Source organism: Mytilus galloprovincialis, chromosome 8 (assembly GCF_965363235.1).
Source record: "Mytilus galloprovincialis chromosome 8, xbMytGall1.hap1.1, whole genome shotgun sequence".
Lineage (NCBI taxonomy): Eukaryota > Metazoa > Mollusca > Bivalvia > Mytilida > Mytilidae > Mytilus > Mytilus galloprovincialis.
Genome location: NC_134845.1, coordinates 27,320,292 through 27,344,455, shown reverse-complemented (window position 1 = coordinate 27,344,455; position 24,164 = coordinate 27,320,292). Strand labels below are relative to the sequence as shown.

The 24,164-nt window shown below is 35.3% G+C and overlaps 1 protein-coding gene across 1 annotated transcript in view; it reads left to right on the top strand.

The window, feature by feature from the left end:
• Positions 1-24,164, top strand: part of LOC143085453 (E3 ubiquitin-protein ligase HERC2-like) — a 154,300-nt gene that overhangs the window by 54,773 nt on the left and 75,363 nt on the right. The gene's annotated exons all lie outside the window — the stretch shown is intronic.

The window sequence follows — 24,164 nt, the reverse complement described above, 5'->3', positions numbered from 1 at the left end:
GTTTAACCCTTTAACCCCCAATCCCGCCTGTAGGCGTGATGGCGACAACCATTCTTTGATGGCCCGTATGACCCTCCATACTTTTTTTGAACTGCCCCAGCTGAACTGTCATGATAGCAGGGACTTCAACCAAGTAGTTCATGGTCCATCAACTCTTCTCAGATGTCTGTTCATGAAAATATGGCACTTTGAAAGCCGTTTAAGAGTTCAAAATCGGAAAAACATGAAAAGTAGCCAAAATCCGGTGGGGGTGGGCATCTTTTGATGGCCACTACGTAACTGGAAGTGACTGTTGGCAAAAACTATTATCATATATGCATGCATAGGTGGTATAGGAACACGACGAGGTATACTATGGCCAATAGGAATCTAGTCTGTAAAATCTAGGTCACCGTTTTGTCAAAAATCCATAAAAACGGACATTTAGGCAGACCTGACTTGACAATAATAATTCCCAAGCAAGACACTGAAGTCCAATATACTCCCAGCTAGCATGAATGGACTACTGTAACTATAGGGTAATACTTGAATGACAAAAAAACACAGTCGTGTCAGTGTTCACCTCTCAAGGTCGTTTTGAAATCGGAAAATAGACGGAAAATCACCATTTTTCACTGGGGGTGGGTTCAAACCCACGAGAAAATATTCCACCTCCCACCCCACCCCCCACCCATGCCATCCGCCCCCAAATCCCAATAAGTAGTTTAATAGATGAGCATCAGTTACAGCATCAGGAGTTTGCTCATTTGCATATAATTTGCATATGTTTGCAAATTTTCGAAAATGCCTGATTTTCCAAAAATGTCTTGGGGGCGAATGAGTTAAAGTAAAAATATTTTTTTCACGATTTTCAACCTGTAAAGAGTGTTTTGGTCAGTTTTACACCCCAAAACGACCCTCAAACCCAACAGAAGCCAAATTAAAAAAATTCGATCAAATAGTTTAACCCTTTAACCCCCAATCCCGCCTGTAGGCGTGATGGCGACAACCATTCTTTGATGGCCCGTATGACCCTCCATACTTTTTTTGAACTGCCCCAGCTGAACTGTCATGATAGCAGGGACTTCAACCAAGTAGTTCATGGTCCATCAACTCTTCTCAGATGTCTGTTCATGAAAATATGGCACTTTGAAAGCCGTTTAAGAGTTCAAAATCGGAAAAACATGAAAAGTAGCCAAAATCCGGTGGGGGTGGGCATCTTTTGATGGCCACTACGTAACTGGAAGTGACTGTTGGCAAAAACTATTATCATATATGCATGCATAGGTGGTATAGGAACACGACGAGGTATACTATGGCCAATAGGAATCTAGTCTGTAAAATCTAGGTCACCGTTTTGTCAAAAATCCATAAAAACGGACATTTAGGCAGACCTGACTTGACAATAATAATTCCCAAGCAAGACACTGAAGTCCAATATACTCCCAGCTAGCATGAATGGACTACTGTAACTATAGGGTAATACTTGAATGACAAAAAAACACAGTCGTGTCAGTGTTCACCTCTCAAGGTCGTTTTGAAATCGGAAAATAGACGGAAAATCACCATTTTTCACTGGGGGTGGGTTCAAACCCACGAGAAAATATTCCACCTCCCACCCCACCCCCCACCCATGCCATCCGCCCCCAAATCCCAATAAGTAGTTTAATAGATGAGCATCAGTTACAGCATCAGGAGTTTGCTCATTTGCATATAATTTGCATATGTTTGCAAATTTTCGAAAATGCCTGATTTTCCAAAAATGTCTTGGGGGCGAATGAGTTAAAGTAAAAATATTTTTTTCACGATTTTCAACCTGTAAAGAGTGTTTTGGTCAGTTTTACACCCCAAAACGACCCTCAAACCCAACAGAAGCCAAATTAAAAAAATTCGATCAAATAGTTTAACCCTTTAACCCCCAATCCCGCCTGTAGGCGTGATGGCGACAACCATTCTTTGATGGCCCGTATGACCCTCCATACTTTTTTTGAACTGCCCCAGCTGAACTGTCATGATAGCAGGGACTTCAACCAAGTAGTTCATGGTCCATCAACTCTTCTCAGATGTCTGTTCATGAAAATATGGCACTTTGAAAGCCGTTTAAGAGTTCAAAATCGGAAAAACATGAAAAGTAGCCAAAATCCGGTGGGGGTGGGCATCTTTTGATGGCCACTACGTAACTGGAAGTGACTGTTGGCAAAAACTATTATCATATATGCATGCATAGGTGGTATAGGAACACGACGAGGTATACTATGGCCAATAGGAATCTAGTCTGTAAAATCTAGGTCACCGTTTTGTCAAAAATCCATAAAAACGGACATTTAGGCAGACCTGACTTGACAATAATAATTCCCAAGCAAGACACTGAAGTCCAATATACTCCCAGCTAGCATGAATGGACTACTGTAACTATAGGGTAATACTTGAATGACAAAAAAACACAGTCGTGTCAGTGTTCACCTCTCAAGGTCGTTTTGAAATCGGAAAATAGACGGAAAATCACCATTTTTCACTGGGGGTGGGTTCAAACCCACGAGAAAATATTCCACCTCCCACCCCACCCCCCACCCATGCCATCCGCCCCCAAATCCCAATAAGTAGTTTAATAGATGAGCATCAGTTACAGCATCAGGAGTTTGCTCATTTGCATATAATTTGCATATGTTTGCAAATTTTCGAAAATGCCTGATTTTCCAAAAATGTCTTGGGGGCGAATGAGTTAAAGTAAAAATATTTTTTTCACGATTTTCAACCTGTAAAGAGTGTTTTGGTCAGTTTTACACCCCAAAACGACCCTCAAACCCAACAGAAGCCAAATTAAAAAAATTCGATCAAATAGTTTAACCCTTTAACCCCCAATCCCGCCTGTAGGCGTGATGGCGACAACCATTCTTTGATGGCCCGTATGACCCTCCATACTTTTTTTGAACTGCCCCAGCTGAACTGTCATGATAGCAGGGACTTCAACCAAGTAGTTCATGGTCCATCAACTCTTCTCAGATGTCTGTTCATGAAAATATGGCACTTTGAAAGCCGTTTAAGAGTTCAAAATCGGAAAAACATGAAAAGTAGCCAAAATCCGGTGGGGGTGGGCATCTTTTGATGGCCACTACGTAACTGGAAGTGACTGTTGGCAAAAACTATTATCATATATGCATGCATAGGTGGTATAGGAACACGACGAGGTATACTATGGCCAATAGGAATCTAGTCTGTAAAATCTAGGTCACCGTTTTGTCAAAAATCCATAAAAACGGACATTTAGGCAGACCTGACTTGACAATAATAATTCCCAAGCAAGACACTGAAGTCCAATATACTCCCAGCTAGCATGAATGGACTACTGTAACTATAGGGTAATACTTGAATGACAAAAAAACACAGTCGTGTCAGTGTTCACCTCTCAAGGTCGTTTTGAAATCGGAAAATAGACGGAAAATCACCATTTTTCACTGGGGGTGGGTTCAAACCCACGAGAAAATATTCCACCTCCCACCCCACCCCCCACCCATGCCATCCGCCCCCAAATCCCAATAAGTAGTTTAATAGATGAGCATCAGTTACAGCATCAGGAGTTTGCTCATTTGCATATAATTTGCATATGTTTGCAAATTTTCGAAAATGCCTGATTTTCCAAAAATGTCTTGGGGGCGAATGAGTTAAAGTAAAAATATTTTTTTCACGATTTTCAACCTGTAAAGAGTGTTTTGGTCAGTTTTACACCCCAAAACGACCCTCAAACCCAACAGAAGCCAAATTAAAAAAATTCGATCAAATAGTTTAACCCTTTAACCCCCAATCCCGCCTGTAGGCGTGATGGCGACAACCATTCTTTGATGGCCCGTATGACCCTCCATACTTTTTTTGAACTGCCCCAGCTGAACTGTCATGATAGCAGGGACTTCAACCAAGTAGTTCATGGTCCATCAACTCTTCTCAGATGTCTGTTCATGAAAATATGGCACTTTGAAAGCCGTTTAAGAGTTCAAAATCGGAAAAACATGAAAAGTAGCCAAAATCCGGTGGGGGTGGGCATCTTTTGATGGCCACTACGTAACTGGAAGTGACTGTTGGCAAAAACTATTATCATATATGCATGCATAGGTGGTATAGGAACACGACGAGGTATACTATGGCCAATAGGAATCTAGTCTGTAAAATCTAGGTCACCGTTTTGTCAAAAATCCATAAAAACGGACATTTAGGCAGACCTGACTTGACAATAATAATTCCCAAGCAAGACACTGAAGTCCAATATACTCCCAGCTAGCATGAATGGACTACTGTAACTATAGGGTAATACTTGAATGACAAAAAAACACAGTCGTGTCAGTGTTCACCTCTCAAGGTCGTTTTGAAATCGGAAAATAGACGGAAAATCACCATTTTTCACTGGGGGTGGGTTCAAACCCACGAGAAAATATTCCACCTCCCACCCCACCCCCCACCCATGCCATCCGCCCCCAAATCCCAATAAGTAGTTTAATAGATGAGCATCAGTTACAGCATCAGGAGTTTGCTCATTTGCATATAATTTGCATATGTTTGCAAATTTTCGAAAATGCCTGATTTTCCAAAAATGTCTTGGGGGCGAATGAGTTAAAGTAAAAATATTTTTTTCACGATTTTCAACCTGTAAAGAGTGTTTTGGTCAGTTTTACACCCCAAAACGACCCTCAAACCCAACAGAAGCCAAATTAAAAAAATTCGATCAAATAGTTTAACCCTTTAACCCCCAATCCCGCCTGTAGGCGTGATGGCGACAACCATTCTTTGATGGCCCGTATGACCCTCCATACTTTTTTTGAACTGCCCCAGCTGAACTGTCATGATAGCAGGGACTTCAACCAAGTAGTTCATGGTCCATCAACTCTTCTCAGATGTCTGTTCATGAAAATATGGCACTTTGAAAGCCGTTTAAGAGTTCAAAATCGGAAAAACATGAAAAGTAGCCAAAATCCGGTGGGGGTGGGCATCTTTTGATGGCCACTACGTAACTGGAAGTGACTGTTGGCAAAAACTATTATCATATATGCATGCATAGGTGGTATAGGAACACGACGAGGTATACTATGGCCAATAGGAATCTAGTCTGTAAAATCTAGGTCACCGTTTTGTCAAAAATCCATAAAAACGGACATTTAGGCAGACCTGACTTGACAATAATAATTCCCAAGCAAGACACTGAAGTCCAATATACTCCCAGCTAGCATGAATGGACTACTGTAACTATAGGGTAATACTTGAATGACAAAAAAACACAGTCGTGTCAGTGTTCACCTCTCAAGGTCGTTTTGAAATCGGAAAATAGACGGAAAATCACCATTTTTCACTGGGGGTGGGTTCAAACCCACGAGAAAATATTCCACCTCCCACCCCACCCCCCACCCATGCCATCCGCCCCCAAATCCCAATAAGTAGTTTAATAGATGAGCATCAGTTACAGCATCAGGAGTTTGCTCATTTGCATATAATTTGCATATGTTTGCAAATTTTCGAAAATGCCTGATTTTCCAAAAATGTCTTGGGGGCGAATGAGTTAAGGACAGTTTAGGTGGCAGGGTGGTCTTGAATACTGCATTTACAGTGATCACTGAGGTTGTGAGTTTGAATCACACTTGTGGCATGTTAGTCTTGACTCCAATTATACTTTCCAGTTTTTGGTCATGGTTCCTTCGAACACTTTGACTTCCTTCAACCATTAAAAATGATTCGACAATATAATGAAGGGTACTCAAAATGACTTTAAAGGTTGAATCAACCAATCCGTACCACATGTTGGTACATACTGGGTATCCTAATCAAAGTTACCTAAAAAAGTGTTATTCATAGTTTTTTGGTACAAACAATAAACAGAAGCAGAAATATGCACTGAAACCTTTATAGTTTTTTAAGATATAAAGATTTGATTTTTTAATAGCAATTAAATGTCTGAGTTTATTTTGAAACACTCTCAACTTGTTAATTGTTATTTCAAGGTAACAGTGATGTTATCATAAAGGAAGATTAAGTCACAACATTAGTAATGGCTGTTGCTTCAAACTATGATGGTTTTTGTCTCTTTTCCATTCTATCTTCAATTCCTATACTATGTTGTTGAGGTTCAATTAGCTTCAAGATAAACAGTAACAATTAATAGCAGTTCTGTTTCTTTGCTTTTCTTTTTTTCAAGAGCATGCAGGGATTTTGCATCATCAACAGAATATTCCTTCTTTTTCATTTATAGCAAATGCACACATTAAAGTCTAGATCTGCTTTTTATGAAAGATAACTTTTTAATGTTACTGAAAAGAAATATTGTTCTGTTTAATTTAATCACACATCTGTCTACAAATTGCACCTGACATAGATTACATTGATTAGATGAAATAAAAAACTAATCTGTTAGTAACCTCTTTTCTCTCCTCCTGGTCTGTGATCTTCTTTGTAATGATATCATCAATCTGTGCTTTAAACAAATGTATACAAATTAATCCTGACAGTAGTTACATAAATAAGACAAGGTGAAGTTAACTAAATTTTTGTTTTTAGCACCCCTCCTTACTTTACCCCTCCCCAAGACATCACATCCTCACTTATCATGCTATGCTCTAAACTACCTGTCACTGATTACATTGAACACAGGTTTCAATATTCCTTCTTGCAATGTACCTTCATACTTTGATCCCCTCCCCTGGACAGACATTTCTTTCTGACTTTCATGTCAGTATTTCATCTTAATGTGCTATATAAATCATACCTGTGCCCTTCTGTACTTTGCTCCCTCTCCCTGACAGGTATTCTTCCTCAACTTTCTGTGATAAAATTCTGTCAGGTTGTGCTCAATGAATTGTACCTGTCAGTGATTACTTTGATAAGAGGATGTGCCGGTTACAACATTCCCTTTTGTAAGTGCCCCTCCATACTTTGTCCCCACCCCCTTTAGAAATCTATCCTTGACTTCCTTTTATAGCATTCATCATATTGTGTTCTATGAAGTGTACCTTGTTATGTTAACATTGATAAGGCTAAGAGGATGTGCAGTTACATCATTCCCCTTTGTAAGTGCCCCTCCACACTTTGTCCCCCACCCCCAGTCCCCCACCTCTATCTTTGACTTCCTTTGAAAAAAAACTTCATCATATAGTGCTCTATAAATTGTCCCTGGCAGTGATAACTTTGATAAGCTGATGTACATTGTACAGGTTACAACATCAGAGGTTACAACAATCTCTTTTTTTAAGTGCCCTCCACACTTTGTCCCCCACCCTCATTCAGAAATCTATCCTTGACTTCCTTTGATAATACTACATCATGAAGTACTCTATAAATTTTACCTGGCAGTGATTACTTTGATAAGCTGATGTACAGGTTACAACATCAGAGGTTACAACAATCTCTTTTTGTAAGTGCCCCTCCACACTTTGTCCCCCACCCCCATACAGAAATCTATCATTGACTTCCTTTGATAATACTTCATCATATAGTGCTCTATAAATTGTACCTGGCAGTGATTACATTGATAAGCTGATGTGCAGGTTACAACATTTTCTCCTGTAGTAAATAATATAGGTAACACTAGTTTTTATTACCTTGTGATTAAGGGATGAACAACTTAGCTGTGATACAGGTAAAATGTTTTCTTTCATTTTTATGGCGATAATTAAATATAACAGATAGAATGAAAAATAAATATTTTGTAGGTTAATTGCCAGTTACTGCATTTATTTTGATAATATAAAAATTTACCAATATTATTACCAGACAAAAAAACTATTTTTATAGTCATGTTTTTATCTTGAATAATTCTAGGTATAAAGATGAAAACTGTCTTTACTCATACACAGATAGAATCTTTTTGTTTACAATTCTTGCTAAATAGTTATGGGTAGGTGTGTTATAGTTTAACCTGTCTATGCATTCTTCTGTCATGCTTCTATATATCTGCTATTCTTCATTCTAGCTGTCCATTTGTATGTCTCTAGTCCTGTATATACCAAAGTTTGTAATGAACCATAGTAATCAACATGATTGATCCTGGTGTAAAATGTATAGTGACATAGTCTTTATCTGAAATCTTCAAAGTGTAAATATTAACATATAACTGCAGTATGCTCCTTTCTGCTCTTTGGTCAAGTTGATGTCTCTTTGTCACATTCCCCTTTAGCATTCTCAATTTTATCACATTAATGTATCAAAATATAAAAAAAAAGATGGGGTATGATTGCCACCGAGATATTACTCTCAACTAGAGACAAAATGACACAAAAATTGAGAGCTATAGGTCACTGAAAGGCCTTCATCAATGAGCAAAGCCTATACCAAATAGTCAGGCTTTAAAGGGATTTTTATTCCTCTCTTAAGGTTTTAGGCAGTTCACTTCTTTGAATTTTGCATAAATATTCTTGCAACATTGGGTATAGCAGCACATACTTTGAAGAAGTACTAGTTAAAAAGGGAAACAAGGCCACCCTTAAAAAATTGTTTGTTTGACATTGCCGACCCACACTATCAGCAGGTGGGTAGGTAGGTAGGGATTTTTTTTTTTTTTTTTACATTTAAAAGCTTTATACATGTAAATCATGAAGTCTCTAGACCAATGTTGTCTAAAGCATTGCAGCATTGTTGTGTGTACATGCTGGTGTATTCTTTGAAAGGGGTCAACCGTCAATGTCACATTCTATATCATATGGATAATTTCATGCAAGAAAGTCAGTTTTATTGGCAGAGTAAATCAAAGTACCCAGAAAAAACACAGACCTGAGGCAGGAAACTGACAAATTAACCATATAAGATGTATGACATGAAAATTGAACGTTTATTGTGGGACTGCACATTGAACAGAGGCCTGATGTCACATCTTGAAGTTGTGGTCACAGTTTGGTAAAATTACCATAAGTTTAATGGCTCAACCACTACGGCTCCTTGTACAAATGGACAAAGATTTAAAACTTTGATTGTTTGCCTTGGTTTTATAAACATCACATCTACACCATATGGGTAATTTCATGGCAGTCAGTTTTAGTGGCGTACTAAACCGTAGTACTTGAAGGAAAACGCCAACCTGCGGTAGGAAACTGACTAACCTTACCACATATGACATGAAAATCAAACCTTAATTTTGCAACTGCCCAACTAGGGCTCAAACCAATACCTAGAGGCTAGAAATCATACATGTAAGGTGTGACAAAGTACCATACAAACACGCCTACTGTCCCTGATAAGTTTTGAGGATAAAGGATCTGTACCAAATTAGGATAGCAAAATATTAAAAATTTGAAAGGTTGACACAAATAGACATGGTGTTTATACTAATATACTTAAGTGCAAGGTTTATCAGGGCTAGGTTTAAAACGTATGATAAATTTAAAATGGAAATATGCAGCAGGACAGACAATTTTTGCAGATAAATAAATTATGGGTTGTAATGCGTTTGATTAACAGAAATCTGGACATGCATTACATGAATACATATAAATTAATGAGCCCTTAGAATTGTGGAAAAGGAGGGGATTTTATTCATCACTAGTACACAAGATACGTTTATAAATATGTTTCTGTCAGTATCTTTTATGTTTAAAGAATTATCTTATTCATGTTAAGAAGAAAAGGGGGGAAGTACTTCAATTGACACAAGATGCTAGTCTTTAAAATATGTATGTTTTGTACCAGGCTAGCATCTACTGGTACAAAACTACTATAACCTGTAAATCTAGGACCATTTTGGTCTTTAAGATTTGGTGACACGGGGGGGTCTCAACATGGGATTTTGGGTACAGGTGTGCAGCTGGGATTTTAAAAACACCCCCCATTCATATATTGAATAATTGTGAAATCCCTACCTATACATATATTTCACAGCGAAATCATAACCCATTCATATATTTATCAGCTCAAATAGTACCTATATGCATATACAAGCTTATTATACATCAAAAAATTACTACCTATTGATATATTTCCTCGGTAAAATTGCACCCCATTGATATATTTGACGGATCAAAAAAGGGACCCATTCCAGCGGCACATATGTATATACCTTTATATAGGAAGAGACCCCCCCGTGTTTGGTGATTACAGCCATAATTATCTTGAATGCATCATTGTGGTTCTGACTATAGTAGATACATTGTTCTCTGATTCAAGGGAAAATTTGTCAATGATAAATTTCAAATATTTAATAAGTTCAACAAATGTAAGAGCCACGCATATTCAACAAATTTAAGAGCCACGCATATTTGTTCTGTGATGTCCCGGTGAAAAACTTCTATCTCATGAAGCGACAAAGTCGAGAAGACATCATCTGAAACAGAAAAGTGTCTCAGAACGTTTCTTTCAAAGAATAGCTGAAAATTTGATTTTTGATTAAATCCATCTCCCTTAACCAATGCATTGCAGCATAGGGAGATGCTTTCTCCTGTCGGCCTCTTTGACATTAGGCCCAAGACCACAATTAATGACCCCGCTTTTCGTTGTTCACGAATATAGTTCCCTTTAATTATAGTGTATTTTTTCTTTATTTTTTTTCTTTCCCTTTCTCATTCATTTCTTAGCTTTTCTGGGGTGGAAATGAAAGAAGAGAGCTGAAATAAACTTTTGGATGTTTTATTTTAACTGATTTTAATAAGGAAAGAGTGATTAGGCCAGGTGCAAAAAGGTTATATTTACACTTTTCGGAACATCTCTTGACTTGCCTATAGGGGTATGGATGTGTATTGGCCAAATTTGTATGATGTACAGATGCAATTTTTCTGAAAATTGCATATATTTTTGGACTTGTACTGTACATTACACACACAAAAAATTAGACAAAAAGAATAGGCAATTTTTTTTTAATGTGACAAAACGTTATAAAGAAATGATAGAGGAATTAATTGTGGTCTCGGGCCATTACTTTTGGCAGACTTTTTCTATTCCATGTCATTTAAATGTTTGCTCCCAATACAGTGTAAGACAAGCGCTTTGAAGATCGTGATTTGAAATAAGTAAAGCCAGGAACAAACTCGGCGGATACGATCAAATTCCGGCACAATTTCGATTTTTTTTTTAAATAAAAAAAAATTAATTTCTGAAACGCAAATAAAATTATTTGGGCGGCAAGTTTTTCAGTGGGTCGGGCGGCAATGCCAAACAAATGAAATTTTATTTTAGGCCCAAAGGCTATATGTATATTAAAAGTTTGCTATACTGGTGGATGTGGATGTGAATTAATACATCCCGTACAGTCAAACTGACATATAAAGTGACCCTTTTCTATACCCCAGTCACCTTTAGGGCTTATACTGTTACTTGGAGCAAATCACATAGTGTCTTTTTAAATAATCATTAAACATACGCCACCAAAACAAACTGTTGCTTGCTTTTTGTATTTTTTATTTGCTGACAACTTTTCTCTGTCAACAATAAAGAATTGCCCTTAATACTGGCAGATACATGTACAATAAAAACAAATTGCCCTTTTTATTAAGTTGGGCATCCCAATCAGAGGAATACAGAAACAGGTTACAGCCTGATACCTTCAGAATTTGTGTACAGAATCCAAACAGAAGATAAGAATATCTTTAAAATTGAATTTGTGTTGTTTGAGGTTGCCATCACCTTTTTATACGACCGCAAAAATTGAAAATTTTTTAGTCGTATATTGGTATGACGTTGTCGTCGGCGTCGTCGGCGTCGTCCGAATACTTTTAGTTTTCGCACTCTAACTTTAGTAAAAGTGAATAGAAATCTATGAAATTTTAACACAAGGTTTAGGACCACAAAAGGAAGGTTGGGATTGATTTTGGGAGTATTGGTCCCTACATTTTAGGAATTAGGGGCCAAAAAGGGCCCAAATAAACATTTTCTTGGTTTTCGCACTATAACTTTAGTATAAGTTAATAGAAATCTATGAAATTTTTACAAAAGGTTTATGACCACAAAAGGAAGGTTGGGATTGATTTTGGGAGTTTTAGTTTAAACAGTTTAGGAATTAGGGGCCAAAAAAGGGCCCAAATAAGCATTATTCTTGGTTTTCGCACAATAACTTTAGTATAAGTTAATAGAAATCAATGAAATTTTGACACAAGGTGTATGACCACAAAAGGAAGGTTGGGATTGATTTTGGGAGTTGAGGTCTGAATAGTTTAGGAATTAGGGGTCAAAAAGGGGCCCAAGTAAGCATTATTCTTGGTTTTCGCACCATAACTTTAGTATAAGTAAATAGAAATCTATGAAATATAAACACAAGGTTCATGACCACTAAAGGAAGGTTGGGTTTGATTTTGGGAGTTTTGGTCCCAACAGTTTAGGAATAAGGGACCCAAAGGGTCCAAAATTGAACTTTGTTTGATTTCATCAAAAATTGAATAATTGAGGTTCTTTGATATGCCGAATCTAACTGTGTATGTAGATTCTTAATTTTTGGTCCCGTTTTCAAATTGGTCTACATTAAGGTCCAAAGGGTCCAAAATTAAACTTAGTTTGATTTTAACAAAAATTGAATCCTTGGGGTTCTTTGATATGCTGAATCTAAAAATGTACTTAGATTTTTGATTATTGGCCCAGTTTTCAAGTTGGTCCAAATCGGGGTCCAAAATTAAACTTTGTTTGATTTCATCAAAAATTGAATAATTGGGGTTCTTTGATATGCCAAATCTAACTGTGTATGTAGATTCTTAATTTTTAGTCCCATTTTCAAATTGATCTACATTAAAGTCCAAAGGGTCCAAAAACAAAAATTGAATTCTTGGGCTTTTTTGATATGCTGAATCTAAACATGTACTTAGATTTTTGATTATGGGCCCAGTTTTCAAGTTGGTTCAAATCAGGATCCAAAATTGTTATATTAAGTATTGAGCAATAGCAAGAAATCTTCAGTTGCACAGTATTGTGCAATAGCAAGAAATTTTCAATTGCTCAGTATTGCACAATAGCAAGAAATCTTCAATTGCACAGTATTGTGCAATAGCAAATATTTTCAATTGCACAGTATTGCTCAATAGCAAGAAATATCTAATTGCACAATATTGTGCAATAGCAAGAAATTTTCAATTGATTGGAGTTATCTTTCTTTGTCCAGAATAGTAGTTGAATCAACTTAAATCATTGTTTTATACAGTATACAATGTATATTCACTTTTACTACCGACTGATAAATTAAAACAATCTTTACCATTCAGTGATACATTGTAACAAGCACCTTTTGTTACATTTTAATATTTTATGATGTATTTAAATGAGTAGTTATTGTTGCAAACTCCATTAGAAATTTGAATTGAGATCAGTTTTGGAAAAAGGGAAAGGGGGATGTGAAAAAAAAATGGGGGGGGGGGGGAGGGGTTAAATTTTTCTCATTTCAGATTTAATAAATAAAAAAAAAATTTCTTCAAACATTTTTTTGAGAGGATTAATATTCAACAGCATAGTGAATTGCTCAAAGGCAAAAAAATATTTTAAGTTCATTAGAGTAAGACCACATTCATTCTGTGTCCGAAACCTATGCTGTGTCAACTATTTAATCACAATCCAAATTTAGAGCTGAATCCAGCTTGAATGTTGTGTCCATACTTGCCCCAACCATTCAGGGTTCAACCTCTGCGGTCGTATAAAGCTGCGCCCTGTGGAGCATCTGGTTTCAAGTGAAATTAGGCAAAGAATGTAATTAATCTTAAGATGATTGTAAAACAGTAAATGGATCTACCAAATGTTATGTGTTAGATCATTGCTCAATTCATCAAATATTACCAGTATCATTCTAAGTTTATAAACCATTAAACATCTGGTTCAACAGTATTGATAAATGTTTATTGATAGTATAAATGTTTTGCTGTAGTGACTAATTAATATGACTCAATAACTGACCTATGTTATAGTCTGTAACTGTGTCATATTACTCAAGAATTATAAGAGTTGATGTCAATGGATGATCCAGGACTTTCAGAAATGGGAGCTCATTGAAAAATAAATGGGTGGGTCATTGAAGATAAGGTAGTGGGGTGGATGTGACAACTTGTCCTTAAAGTCAAATAACTGAAAAAATGTATTAAAAATATAAAAAAAGATGGACAGGCACCACTCCAACCCTGGCACCCTGGTTCGGCCCCTGTCTAATTATTAAAGAAGGAAATTTTGTCCAATATACAATTTACAAAACACTGTTTGAGTTATGTTTACTGTAAGATGATCCAAATTCTAGTTAAAATCATTTATCGTCTCAACTTTTTGGAACAAACAGGGGCCTTTTATAGCTATCATGCGGTATGGGTTTTGCTCATTGTTTTAGGCCATATGATGACCTATAGTTGTTAATTTCTGTGACATTTGGTCTCATGTTGAGAGTTGTCTCAATGGCAATCATACTATATATCTTCTTTTTTTTATAAACAAATGAAATACAGAAAGTACATTCACATCTATAATTACAATGTAATATAATAACATAAACTGTTTTGATTTAAAACTAATGTGTTTATTCAGGTTGTTACACCATAAATCATAGATCTCTTTCAATTTTCTTATCTGTTCCAAAGCACAAAAAAAAATCATGTTGAGGATCAGCCCTTGGCAAGAAACATCACAAATTCAATAGGAAAATAAGTTTTATATCCCTTTTTTCTGCCATAGAATTAAATATACATTTTGATATGTTGGTGTAACTGTTATTTGTTTGAAGGAAGAAATTAAAACAATTGGCATCATTTTCACTTTTGTAATTGTAAACAACAATGTTTTACCTTTATCTGAATGTTAGAAGTACAAACTTCAAAGTTACAAAGTATTGGTAATTATTATTTACAAGTTTCCTGAAAGTGTTAAAACAAGAACCTAAAAATCAACATAAGCAGTTAATCTTTTTGTTTTTTTGTTTTTTTTTTTAAATCAGATAGATAAATTTTTGATTTAAGTAAAATAGTGATTTACAGAAACTTGATTTTTAAACTTGATTTTTACTTAGAATTGCAGTATGATCATATACATTATCTCCATGTGTAAGTTTTTGCATTCAGGTCCCTCAACTTCATAATGATACAAATCTATTCCACCTTTGTGGTCTTCTTAATATTACAGTACAAATTGAGAATTTTATGCATAAAGTACTGATCAGTTGTTACATTGATTTGATTGCTGATTAAATTTGCAATCATATTATTGTTACTGACAAATTTAGCTTACATATTTTTGTTATATAGGCCACAGACCACAATTAAATTCTCTATTAGTTCTTTTATAACGTTTTGTTTCATTAAAAAAAATGCACCTAATCTTTTTGTCAAATTTTTTGTGTGTGTAAAGTACAGTTCTAGTCCAAAAATATATCCAACATTCAGAAAGATTGCTCTGCTGTCTTTTACAAATTTAGCCAATACACATCCATACCCCTATGGACAAGTCAAGAGATGTTCCGAAAACTGTAAATATCACCTTTTTGCACCTCGCCTAATCACTCATTCCATATCAAAATCAGTTAAAACAAAACATCCAAAAGTTTATTTCAGATCTCTTTGTGGCACAATCAATAAGTTAATAAGTGATACTTGTCAATTAGAATTTATTGCTTAATTTACAAGTATATTCAAAGAGCGATTTAAAGTTCAAATAAATGTTTTGCACTGACACTGGCCGAGATGTGACGAATTCTGGTGTGATCGAATTGTGTCCTTGTAGTCCATTGAGGTATCTTATATAGTCCAATGGTCCATACACCTGCCTATAGCTGTAGGCCGGTTGTATAATCGTCCGGTTATCGAGTACTATTTACATGAGGTTAATTGTCAAATAATGTAATTAACCCCTGACGGATAAATGTTATTTTAAAGTAAACATGGTCATTTATGGGCTTCGGGGTATATATGTCCATAGTATACGAACAGATTGTTATTAGTGTCCAAAGGCTTTCTGCTATTTAATGTATTCACAGATGGTTATTAGTGTCCAAAGGCTTTCTGCTATTTAATGTATTCACAGATGGTTATTAGTGTCCAAAGCATACATGATTGTCATTGAATTGTTTATTTCCTTTTTAATAAATTTCCTAATTAATACTCCTTGATAATTAATTAATGTTACCAATTGTGTAACATTATTCCTTCCCTCGCAATAAGAACGAAAGTTCGGAAAATACGATAATCCTTCTTCATTTATGCTATTGTAAATCCAGTAGTTCCATTGTTAAGTTTTTTGGTAACCATCACCACATATATAGTTCATAAAATTCGGCAAGTCCAACATCTGAATATATTTACACATAGGTCATTTGAAAATATTTCGATATACATAGTTCGTGTTTTATTTCCAACACCCTCATAATAAGTTGTTCCTCAATACTGATTAGGAACGCAAATGTTTATACAATTCTATTTACACAGTTCATAAAGTCATTTTGAAAATTATTTACACGGTTCGTCTTCCGCTAGTTGATTCGGTCGTCTACGTTGTATGGTTTACAATCCAGTCCTTTTACGAAGTAGTCGACGTATCTAGCTCTGGGTACATCTTTCTCAAAAGACTGGTCGCATCGGTCTTTGGTCTAACATCGTCCTTGAGTAATGGTGCAGAGGGAAGCTTCTCTCTGGAATCAGGTACTTCTGTCCCAACCATTTTCGTTGTCACCATTTGGTACCCATCGTTCGTGGCATTAGAACCCGAACTATCACCTTTCTTTTTGGCTAACCAAGATTTGTTTCTAAAAAACTTACAGTACAAAAATATAGCTATTCCAATGAATATCGCACCCAAACCCATGGATAAACCTACTCCCCAATTTGGAAATACAACATCATTTTCAATTTCCCGTAAATTTTTAAGTTTTTCAATCAAAGCGTTCATAGGAATTTGTTTAATAGCCGTTAGTTCTCTTGGTAGTTCAAGCTTTGTAAAATTTGGTAAAGCAGCATGAAAGGGTTCCCATAAACTTGTATTCAATACTTGAAAGGTATTTAAGAATCTATCGAACGTTTTTTCTGTTAAAAATGTACCTTCCATTTGATAAGTAGGTAATAAGGTCAAATGATCACTCGTAGCGGTACAAGTTCGCTTTAAATTAATTATAGTGGTAGGAGGATTAATTATCTGATCCGTCAACATGTTTGTATTGTCATCACATCTAATTGTGATTCTAAATTCATTAATGGTAGTAACTGCCCACATACTATCGGTCAAATAAGTTGCCATAGGCAAAATTGTATTTGGTCGTACTTTTGCTGTACATCTTGTTTTCCAATTTTCTTTATTGGCAAATAAGGCTATGATACATAATTTACTTAATTTAACTGGATAAACTGGACTTTTAATTTCACAAAAATTAACTAAAGGATTGGAACATTTGTCAATTTCATTGGTATTTAGCAGCATATATTTAGTTTTTTTTTTGTTTTTTGTTTGCAGCAATGGTCAAAACTTTATATAAAAAAAAATTCCAAATATCTTTAACTTCGTCACCAGGTATTTTTAATGTCGCTGGTAGTCGTTTTATGTCAGTCAATAGTACTCTTAAATTACCGGGTGAGATAAGACTAGGTGACATGTGTCCTAAGGACAACATGTTTAATTGTAATTACAAATGGTTTAAATAACATATTTTATAAGTTTTAGAAATTCTTAAATGATTTGCATCCTTCTTACTACCTATAAAACCAATTGATACCTACATAATACCTATTAAAGCCCTCACTAAATTTTGTACATGTTCCTTAGATACTAATTTTGTTTCGTTAGCCCCAATCTCAGTAGATTTCTGATTATTTTCTATTTTAACACTATTCACAGACATGTTATCTTCCATGTCATAATTTTCAGATGTTACTGACGAAGAATGAGTGCTAGACATGTTATCATCAATGTCAGAGACGTCATAATCAGACGGCGAATTTCCTACTTTTTCTTTCATGACTTGATCATCACTTTCTAATTGACCATTATTGACATTATCTTGTTCTGAGAAAATTTTCTTCCCCCTTAATTTTTTAGATAATTCCATTAATGGTATATCATCTTCATAATCAGAATTTTCCCTTTCTTTCTTATATCTTTTTGCAATTTGATTTAACGGAGTGTCTGAATCTATGCTTTCATCATCAGAGGAATCTTCTGATTGTGACTCAATGGGAACTACATACGCAGCTTTACGTAATGCCCTACCTTGATTGTTGTTAGGAATTTCCCAATCTAACTTAGCCAAACGAATTTGTTCTGCATGAGCTTTTGTGGTTGTCCCATCTAACTGATTTTTTAAAATAAAACTAACAGGTGAAGTTTGTTCTATAATCCTATAGTACGGAGTCCATTTTTTTGAAAGTTTGCTTGCCCTTCTATGATTTTTATAAAAAACTGGGTTTCCTACCTCAAACTTTATATCTTTGCTATTTTTGTTTGCGTACTTAGCTTGTTTCTGCTTAGATTTTTTCATAGTTTTATGAACCAGCATAAATGATTTATGTTGTTGTTGTAAGGCAATTTTATGATATTCCTCCCCATTGTATTTTCTCCTAGGCTGTAAAATGTTATCTAAAGGTAAAACTGGATCCCTGTTATATAATGCATAAAAAGGTGAAAGTTGGGTGGACTCATTGATATTGAATCTAATTGCTGCTAAAGCTTGGTTCAAGTATAAGTCCCAAGTTGTGGAATGATCTTCTATTAATTTTGACAAAACATCATGTAATGTTCTATGAAATCTTTCTATTTTTGCATTACCCTGAGGGTGATAGAATGAAGTTTTAATATGCTTTATATTAAGTTCTTTACAAACTTCTTCCATAGCCTTAGAACAGTTTTCCCCTCCGTTATCACTTGTTAGAATTTGTATCCCAGAATGCCTTGAAGTAATTTCTTCAATCAAAAGATGTGCAACATTGTCAGTGCTTTTTGTTGCGACACTAAAAGCTTCTGGCCACCCCGAGTACAAATCGATAAATCCTATAATGTACCTGTTACCTGACATGGTAGTTGGATATGGTCCACTCAAATCTACCCCTACATGACAAAAAGGATAAGGCGGAATTTTTGTTTCCTGAATTGGCGCTCTAACTTTTTGTAAGTTGCGTGATTGACAAGGTACACAAGTGGTGACATAATTATACAGCTCCTTAAACATGTTTGGCCAAAAATATTTTTGACGAATCGAATCAAATGTTTTGTCAATGCCCATGTGCCCATTCTTATCATGATACTGTTCTACAACAGCTTGTTTTATATGAGAAGGTATGTACAACCTTATAATAGGATCATTATCTACATTTGAGATGTAATAAAGTATGTCATCTATTATGATGTACTTGTTTTGCACTGCCTCGGGTACCTTATCGCCTACAAGTTGTTCCTTTAACTCGCGTAATGTTTTGTCTTTCATTTGTTCAATTGACATATCAAATTCTTCAAACTGAAAATTTTCTTTTTCTGGAATATCTTCAACTAATTTGTCATTATTTGCGTAATCAGTAAAATGAAATCTATTTGAATTAATCACATTAACTTCGTAAGTATTGTCACTAATATCTGGATAAGGATCTGGATTTTCGTTTGGTTTTTCATCTGAAGGTAATCTAGACATGAAATCTGCACACACATTTTGGGGCCCTGGAATATACTGAATCTTACAGTTATAACCCGTTATGTTCAAAGCCCACAGTTGAATTTTCTTATTTTGCATGGGGGATTCTAAAATGTATTTCAAAGGTTTGTGATCTGTCTTTATCACAAATTCAGCATTATACAAATAATGATTCAATTTTTGTAACGCATAATGAATAGCAAATGCTTCTTTTTCAATGGTTGACCAACGTGTTTGCGTATCACTCAATTTATGAGATAGGAAATAAATCGGTCTTTCCACTTCCTTTTCACCCTTGATTGGATTTTCTTGTAATTGCGTTAAACAAGCCCCTACACAACTATCGCTAGCGTCCGTGTACAGCACATAGGGTTTATTCAAATCTGGGTATGCCAATAATGGTACTTTCACTAGTTCATCCCTTAACTTTTCAAAAGCTACCTGACAAGTTGTGGTCCAATTAAAAACCTTGTTTTTCCTAGTTAAAGCCACTATAGGCTCTGCAATTTTTGAAAATGAAGGTACAAATCTGCGATAATAGCTCAAGCAACCTATTAATCCTCTTACTTCCCTTACATTCGAGGGAGCTTTCATGCCTTGAATGGCCTTGACCTTTTCAGGGTCTGGTTTTAATCCATCTTTACTTATTATAAAGCCTAAATAGTTGGTTTCATTTTGCAAAAAATTACATTTTTTCAATTTTAATTTAAGTTTGTGCTGTCGTAATCTATCAAAAACTTGTTGAATGTGGCCTAAATGTTCTTCCTCTGTTTCGGAAAATATCAAAATATCATCTATATAAGCAGTTGAAAAATGCTCTAACCCTTGTAATACTTCTGTAACTAGTTCACTAAATAAACTGGGCCCTGAGGCGAGACCAAATGGTAATACATTGAACTCAAATAATCCTTTGTGACATACAAAAGCAGTCTTTTCCTTATCTGACTCCTTGACCTTGACCTGATAATAACCTGACTTTAAATCTAGCGAAGTCATTACTTTGGCTTTACCTACCGAAGCAAGCAAGTCATCAATCAATGGTAACGGAAATGAATAAATTTTACTAATTGCGTTTAGCCTGCGATAGTCAACGCACATCCTTGAAGTTTTATCCTTTTTTGAAACAATAATGATAGGCGCAGCCCAAGCCGACCTAGACTTCCTAATAATCTTAGCCTCTAGTAGTTCCTCAATTGTCCTATCTATTATTTCTCTCTGATTGAGTGGGGCCCTATAAGGTTTTAATCTAATAGGTGGGTTATTCCCTGTATCGATAGTCATTTGTACGGTATCAGTGCACCCCAAATCTTTATCTGAAGTTGCGAAAACATCTTCATTGTCCCTTATCATTCTAAGTATATCCTTTTTAAATTCTTGCGGTACACTTATTTCAGACTCATCTAACTTTTTGAGCCCCGAAGTTCCTTGAGATTGATTCACATTGACTAAATTTATTTCTTCTAAATGAGAAGCCTTACCTACTACACAACCCCTTTTTAACCTAATTGATTTGTTTGTGTTATTTACAATCATCAAAGGAAACTTCCTATTTTTATTAAAATTAACCACCGTATTACTTATCATTAAGCCTGGTTCTGTACTAACATACCCTGAAGCTACAGGTGAGATTTCCAACAATTTAGTACTTCCAAAACTTGGATTGTTCTTAAGGCCTACGGGACAAACATTAATTGATTGTGGTTTTAATACGGCATTTACGGTTAATCTTACAACTGAAGCCACATTAATATCTTCTTCTAATGGGACATAATTTTTTTGAATTCTCAAACATCCTAAATCAAAATATAACCTAACTCCATTTTGTACTAACCAATCTTTTCCTAAAATAACATTTCTGTTCATGTCTCTAACAACATAAAATAATTGAGTAACTTTTGTACTACCTATTTTAAAAGTAAGGTTTGCACAACCTTCTACATGTAAAGACCCCCCATTTACGGACTGTAAATTAGCCGTTTTCTTTAATAATTTTGGTTTATCCCTCAAAGTTTCAAAAATTCTTTTGTGTATCAAAGAAACACTAGCGCCTGAATCTACAAGAGCTCTATATCTTTGATTTTGAAATTTAATTAAAGTTGAATTTGGAGCTCCTGCAACATTTATAGAATAAGTAGGTAATTTATTTTTAAGACTCTCATCACTGGCTTCAACGTGACAAGAGCGTTTTAGTTTTCCGGATATACACCCCAGTTTTCTACCATGTTAACAGTCCTAGGTTTTCTATTTGGGCAATTTGGCCTAATATGTCCCCGTTGATTACACTGATAACAAACTATCTCCTTATTTCTTCCCGAATTCCCTTGATATTGTTGCGTTTCAACTGCATTTACTTGTCTATAGGTTCCCTTAGAACGACAATCTCGTGCTATATGTCCTACCCTACCACAAGAATAACAATTAATTTCCCTATTTCTACCCGAATTTCCGTGATATGTTTGCATTTCTACGGCATTAATTTGTCTCAAATTTCCCCCAGAACGACAATCACGTGATACATGACCTACTTTACCACAAGAATAACAACGTTTTGCATCACGATAATGATCAATTTCCATTGGTTCATGAGAGTTCAAAGGTTCAGTCCGTCTTGGTCTTGTTAATGTCATTGGTCTTATCGTTTTATACCTTGGTTCGTCTACCCTTTCCGTTCTTAAAGTAAATCTTTTTCTCAAATTTTGTTCAGTCATTGCACTTTTAACTGCCAAAGAAAAAGTAGCTGGGTTTTCTCTCATTAATTTCATTTTTAAATACGAATGAGCTAAACCATCTATAAAAATGCCTACGAGTTCCCTTTCTATAGCTTCGTTATGTCCATCTAAATCTGAATATGCCTCATTTGCCAAATTCAATAAATTTTCTGCATAAATTTGAACAGATTCGTCCCCTTTTTGTTTTAATTGTCTCAAAAGTGTCGACGCATGTTGAGGGTCAGTAATTTCCCCAAACCTTGAAGTTAATTCTTTTTTTAATTGTTCCCAAGTGGTGTCCTGATGGTCTCTTAAATACCTTTGTATGTAATCTGAACAAGCCCCTTTACATGTTTGAAAAGCTATTTCCTTGATTCGATCCCTATCATTAAAAAGTAAAGCATATTTTTCAATTGACTTAATCCAGGCTTTAAAATCTTTCGTATTACCTTCAAAAGGCGTTATTCCTTGAACTACATTTTGAGAACAAATGGCTGATTTTAACCCTTTAATTTCCGTGGCTACATCGCCTTGAATCGTAACTACCTCTCGTAACCCAAGTAATTCGTTAGCGACAGAATTGAAAGCTAATTCTACTTTTTGTGCTGACATAGAAGTATCTTGGTTATCCATCAAAAAAGAATGAAAGCTATGGTAATTGCAACTTACGTGGTTCCTTGGTTCCTTGGTCGTATAGTGGTTAGAAGTCCTTAATCCGTGGTCTGAACGGCACCAATTTGACTGATGTGGCACAATCAATAAGTTAATAAGTGATACTTGTCAATTAGTATTTATTGCTTAATTTACAAGTATATTCAAAGAGCGATTAAAGTTCAAATAAATGTTTTGCACTGACACTGGCCGAGATGTGACGAATTCTGGTGTGATCGAATTGTGTCCTTGTAGTCCATTGAGGTATCTTATATAGTCCAATGGTCCATACACCTGCCTATAGCTGTAGGCCGGTTGTATAATCGTCCGGTTATCGAGTACTATTTACATGAGGTTAATTGTCAAATAATGTAATTAACCCCTGACGGATAAATGTTATTTTAAAGTAAACATGGTCATTTATGGGCTTCGGGGTATATATGTCCATAGTATACGAACAGATTGTTATTAGTGTCCAAAGGCTTTCTGCTATTTAATGTATTCACAGATGGTTATTAGTGTCCAAAGGCTTTCTGCTATTTAATGTATTCACAGATGGTTATTAGTGTCCAAAGCATACATGATTGTCATTGAATTGTTTATTTCCTTTTTAATAAATTTCCTAATTAATACTCCTTGATAATTAATTAATGTTACCAATTGTGTAACATCTTCTTTCATTTCCACTCCAGAAAAACTAAGAAATGTATGAGGAAGGAAAAGAAAAAAGATAAAGAAAAATACACTATAATTAAAGGGAACTATATTCGTGGACAACGAAAAGCGGGATCATTAATTGTGGTCTTGGGCCAGTAGGAAGTATTAGTTCTTTGATTGATTATAGTAAATGACTACCTTCACCTACCTAGATTTTATGAATAAAATCAACTATATGAATATAAGTTGGTATATTGGTTGTCTCAAAATACATGTAGGATGAGATTTCTGTCAGTTTTAAAACCCTAGCTGCTACGGAGTTAGAATATACTTGACTACCTCAGTACCTCTGTCCATCAGTGTATATATCTGTACTATGTTTTTCTTACCTTCTACTAATCAAAGCCTCATATATTTTGGTACCAAGTTTGATATTGGTCAGCTCTACCATTTGAAACATGTTCTTATTTATCTACTATAACATTCAAAACATTTTCTTCCTTCCTGTATGCATAAGATGCATGTAAATGAAAATTTTGTCACTTCTCAGCATCTTTAAATCAGAGGTTCTTAACATTTGGTACCAAACATCATATTGGTCAACTGTACACATTTTCAGATCTGTCCTCCAGTTTACTGCATACATGCTAGGCCGTACA